Genomic DNA, 6,000 nt, shown 5'->3' on the forward strand with positions numbered 1-6,000 from the left:
CGAATCCAATGGTATTTATTTGGTGGTGTATATGTTATTATATTTTTCTACAAACTTGTTGGAAGTTTATAAATTTTGACTTTAGACAAATCTAATATACAGAGTAAATAAAAACGGAGTGGGCAATAGTTATATCAGCCATTAGATAATTAAAATTTAACGGTCTATATTGCTTTGGACCACCTTGAAATTTCTCTAAAAAGAAGTTGTGCCGCCATTCGGGTGCTAATAACACACGTTCATCGGTGATTTATCTTTTTTATAAAACTAATTCTCAAACTAGTGTGCAATTAGATGCTGTTTTTTGAAAAAATAATTAGCTAGTTGTGCCTCTTTTCTTAAAAAATGTTGTGCCTTCGGGTGCTAATAACACACTTTCATCACGGATTCCTCTGTTTCTACAAACTAATCCTCTAACTAGTCTGCAATTAGCTACTGTTTTCTAAACAAATAATTAGATAACTGTTTCGCTTTTTTAATATGCCTCCTTAACAAAGCTCGCCTAAATCCAACGTCTCAAGTGTATCCAAAGATTAAACACAAACACATACATGTGTCGTTCTGCGGAAAACAATGAAGCCCCGACAGTGGCACGTGCCTGTCGCCAGCCCACTTGTTCATGCATGTATGGCCATGGGGCCTACACAATACAGCAATATACAGCCTTTGCAGGTCTGCATTGTAATACATCCGGCAGCACATATCCCCGTGCTTGTTCGGCGGAGTGGATTAAGAGCGCCCTGCAGACCGGCCTCTGCAGTGCTTTCTTGGGCAGCTGGGTGACTAGATGGATGCTACATGCATACAGTGCGTCGAGTACAGACGATGGATGTGGTGCATGTCATGCATTGATGCATGCATGCAAGTGTACGTAGGTTGCTCAAGCAAATGTAATACTCCACCATCTTCTAAGCTAGCTTATGAAGAGAAAAGTCTACTACTGATTAGCATGCACGGATTGTAAGATATTAATCAATCCAAAACTATTAACAAATACTAGCATGTCAGAGCTCCTAGAAGAATGATATTAAGCAAAGTATAATTCTAATGCATTTTAATTATCCTTAAGTAACACACGGGTGTTACATTACTAATATAGAATGTCTAGTGGGTGGAACCAATGCACACAAAAAAGTGTGTGCTAACCACTCAAACTAATCCAACCCATTATAATTTGTGTATTTCACGACATTACTTGGAAACTAACTATTGTAAGAGAGGCGTATGAATGTACAAGACACGGTTGAACACATTCCCTATACATTCCATCAATGTGGGTAACAACCATGCAAACAAGGGGTCCTAGGCGTGTCCATGCACAAGCACTAAGCCATGTTTCCTTAAAAACAGAAATATGGCTATCAATGGAAAGACAAAATAAAAGCCGGAACACGTATTATTTTTATCTTCAATTGAAACAAGGGCTCCCACTAAAAAATAAATAAATAAAGGCTTTAATTAGCTTAATACCTACAAATCAAAGATCCAATAAATCAAATAACACTGGTAGAAAAAGGGCCTGTTGTCCCGGTTCGTAAGGGCCTTTTGTCCCGGTTCCTGAACCGGGACTAAAGGGTCGGTACTAATGCCCTGTCCCTTTAGTCCCGGTTCAATGCAGAACCGGGACAGATGGTCCTCCACGTGGCCTGTGCGCGGAGCCCAGGCAGGAGGGCCTTTGGTCCCGGTTGGTGGCACCAACCGGGACCAATAGGCATCCACGCGTCAGCATTTCTGTGGCTGGGGTTTTTATTTTTTTTAAAGGGGGGGGGGTTGTGGGTTTTGGGGGTTAATTTAGGTGTTTCATATATTGTGTTAGCTAGCTATAATTAATAGAGAGAAGTGTCCTCTCTTATGTCCGTGCTTGGTCGACGCTACGTACTATACATACGTATAGAGAGGACTAGACATGCTAGCTAGCTAGTAAGCAAACGAAGGAAACAGAAGATCGTCATGAACATATATGCATACAGAGAGAAGTGATATCGACCACCTCTCCTTCTCCGAGATATTGGTCGAACAACAAGTTCTCGTATATCTATCCGACACTACCGGCTACATATATACAATAATTATCTCTTACAGATATAATCATACGGACTCATGGTCCACATAGTATTCTCCGTCTTCAGCGATCACGTGGTCAAGAAAGAATGGCGCCAATTCCTCTTGAATTGCTCGCATGCAAGCTGGTGCTAGGAGTTCATCCCGCTTCCGAAACATCTAATTTGAAGAAGGGGTCAATACATATATATATGAATGAATGAAACTCAACACAAATGATGGTAATAAAATAAAATTGTGAATGTTGTTATTTACGTACTTCATATTGTTCGTCAGTGTAGCCCCGCTCACAGGTCGTGTGGCGGATGGACTCGCAAACGTAGTATCCACAGAAATCATTCCCTTGTTCCTGCCACAACCACTTTATAAGAAATAGAGGTCAATCAAACTGATAAGCAAGAATGCCAAATGGTATTGATGAAACTAGCGCTTGAATCAATAGGAGATGCGCGGAACATGCTACTATAGTACTTACTTTCGGGTGTCTAAATTGCAGCTTCTTCAGGAGTCCTGGAGCTTTTTTGGAGAATTTTTTCCAAACCCTGCCAGACAAAGAAAACAATTACTTGATATATCAGGAAATGAACAAAGTTGCTGATATGGTGGATAATGATCGATTTAACTTACTTCTCGAGTATTTGAGTCATGTCCGCATAGTCCTGGGGATCTTTTCGTCTTGAGTCTAAGACGGTTACTCGTCCCTGCTCAAGCTTAATCTCTAGGAGAATATAGTGGAAACTGCACACGCATCCATAACTCATCAATTACATTACTATAACCTTGACTAATATATAAGGGAAACCAAATACGCACAAGACAGTAACACTCACTTGAAGTTGTAAGGAAAGAGTATTATATCTTTGTTTTCATTTTTTACCAATGATCATAGCAAGTTGGCCTCGGTATCTGCAGCATGAAATTTAACCTCAGTTGCATCTATGAGATATGTGTTAATGAACCCAATATCACCGACTTGTCTTTTCTTCAATTCGGCGATCTTCAATCTGCATAATATAGTGAGGATGATTATAAATACATGCAATGAAAGAGCTGAGCTATATAGAGAGACTTAATGACAGAAGTAATACTACTTACAGACAGCAGCAGGTGACCGTTGCTTTATCGAGGGCCAATTGGTTGAAAAACTAAAAGAACTCCTCAAATGGAACAGGCAACAGTTCAATTCCAACGAGGTCATGCTCCTTTTTAACTCTCACATACAAAGTACTCCTCCCCCCAGACTCTCTGTAGATTTTCAAGTACCAATCATGCAATCTTCGCATCATCATTGATAGAGATCTTTCATCTTTGACGAGAGGCTTCCCGTACTCGTATCTTTGTATCTGCACCTCCATGAAATCATAATGTACATCGTCGGGCAGGTAATCGCCAAGATTGCTATAACCAGGCACCATCCTCGGATCATTAGCGACGATGTCGCTAGGCACCTTGAGCGGGGGGCACGATTGCTTCGCTTGTTCGCCGAGCTGGGCAATTTGTTTCCCAGCTCGTCGTTCTTTCAGCCTTTGATCACTGACAGTACTTCCCGACCGCTCCGCTTCGGCAAATTCCTTTCCAATAATGCGCTCATAGTTTCCTTTCGGCGGAGACTTGGGTGGTTTTGTCAGGGCAGCCAGAGTGCGCTTCGCTTTCACCGGATCTGCCTTCTCCTCTGGAGGTGGATGTTTCTTTGCTTTCACCCCTTCAAAGAAGTTCCTCACTTCTTCTCGCGCGATCTCGGTGTTCTCCTCCGGGGTCCTCTCGTATGGTAACTTCTCTGGAGTCTTCAGAGAAGGAACGAATCTGTATGTCCTCCCGCCTCTGGCTGTACTGCTAGACGCCGGCAGAGCAGACGGAGCGGTTGTCTTCTTTACTTGCTTACGAGGCGTAGGAGAAGGACTACGACGCGCCAGAGCAGCCGGAGCGGTGGCAGGTCTCTTCCGCCCTTGCTGATGAGGCGGAGAAGGAGGAGGCTGGCTGCTCGGGCGCGCCGGCGCAGGCGGAGAAGGAGGCGGAGTGCCGCCATGCGCCGGAGAAGGAGCCGGCCGAGTGCCCTGATCGTCACTCGACGGAGGAGGAGGCGGTGGAGGAGGCGGAGTGCCCTGACTCGTCGGAGGAGGAGGCGGTGGAGGAGGCGGAGTGCCCTGACTTGCCGGAGGAGGAGGAGGTGGCGGAGGCGTCCAGTTCGGAAGGTTGATGAGCTCCTTCCGCCATAGGCATGGAGTCTTCAGAGCAGAACCCAGCCTAGTCTCCCCTTCACCAGTAGGGTGGTCAAGCTGGAGGTCCTCAAATCCCTCCGTTATTTCATCCACCATCACCCTAGCATATCCTTCTGGAATCGGCCGGCAGTGAAAAGTTGTGCCGGGTTCAGTAGGATAAACAGAGCCAACAACCGCCTTGACCTTCAAATTCATCCATTGCGTCATAAGGTGGCAATTTTGAGACTCCGTGATAGCATCCACGGGATAGCTGGCAGGAGCCGTCAAGGCATGCTCCGGCTGAAGCAGCTCGGTGGAAGCCACGCTGCTTCTCCGCTGAGATGGCGGGGTAGCTTCGGGGGAAACTTCGGCAGTTCGTTTGCTGCGATTTGCTTCTCGTTCCTCTATCGCTTGTACCCTTGCTTGCAGCGCCTGCATTTGGGTCTGCTGCACTTTTTTCCTCCTCTCCTGGCATTTGTAACCGCCTGCGTCCGGAAACCCAACCTTCCACGGAATGGAGCCTAGTGTGCCTCGTGTCCGTCCAGGGTGCTCAGGATTCCCGAGGGCCATTGTGAGCTCGTCGTTCTCTCTGTCTGGAAAGAACGTCCCTTGCTGCGCTGCTTCGATATACTGCTGAACCTTCTTGACTGGTATGTCCATTTGATCATTCGTCCAAATGCACTTCCCTGATACAGGGTCCAAGGTTCCGCCAGCCCCGAAGAACCAAGTCCGGCAACGGTCTGGCCAGTTAATTGTCTCTGGTTCGATCCCTTTATCAACCAGACCATTCTCAGTCTTGGCCCACTTAGGCCAGGCTACGAGGTAGCCACCTGACCCCGTGCGATGGTGATGCTTCTTCTTCGCAGCATTTTGCTTGTTTGTCGCCGACATCTTCTTACTCTTTTACGATGTCTTGTGGGCCACAAATGCGGGCCAGTGATCTCTGATCTTCTCATATCTGCCCTTGAATTCTGGTGTCTCTTTATTTTCGACAAACTTATTCAGCTCTTTCTTCCACCTCCCGAATAGTTCTGCCATCCTCTTAAGAGCAAAAGACTTGATTAATTGCTCTTTAACTGGCTTCTCCGGATCATCCTCTGGCGGTAGGGTGAAATTTGACTTCAGCTCAGTCCAAAGATCATTTTTCTGCATATCATTGACATAAGACACCTCAGGGTCTTCTGTAGCCGGCTTTAACCATTGCTGGATGCTGATCGGGATCTTGTCCCTAACCAAAACCCCGCACTAAGCAACAAATGCGCTCTTTGTCCGGAGGGGTTCAATCGGTTGGCCGTCGGGCGCGATTGCTATGATCTCAAACTTTTCATCCGAGCTCAACTTTTTCTTCGGGCCTCGTCTCTTTACCGAAGTTGTGCTCGATCCGGATGGCTAGAAAAAAGAACAAAGACTTAATTAATATGTGTACATACCAAAACAATGAATGCATCAATTAGCTAGTCAGCAGAAGCTTAACTAATATATATACCTGGCCGGACTCGGTTCGGTCACCGGAGACGTCATCACGGTTTCCTTCTTGCACCGGCATTAGGTCACCGAAGCCGTCCTCATGGTCTCCTTCTTGCACAGGCATTAGGTCACCGGAGCCATCATAATCATAGCCAGCTGCTTCTAGACCATCGGTGTCGTTGAGAAACAACGAGCAGACGGCATCACTTCCTCGTGCGATTATGTCCCCCAGCAACTCTTCTTGTACTTTGTCTCGGGCGGTGTCCATAGTTTC

This window comes from Triticum urartu, chromosome 2 (assembly GCF_003073215.2).
Source record: "Triticum urartu cultivar G1812 chromosome 2, Tu2.1, whole genome shotgun sequence".
NCBI lineage: Eukaryota > Viridiplantae > Streptophyta > Magnoliopsida > Poales > Poaceae > Triticum > Triticum urartu.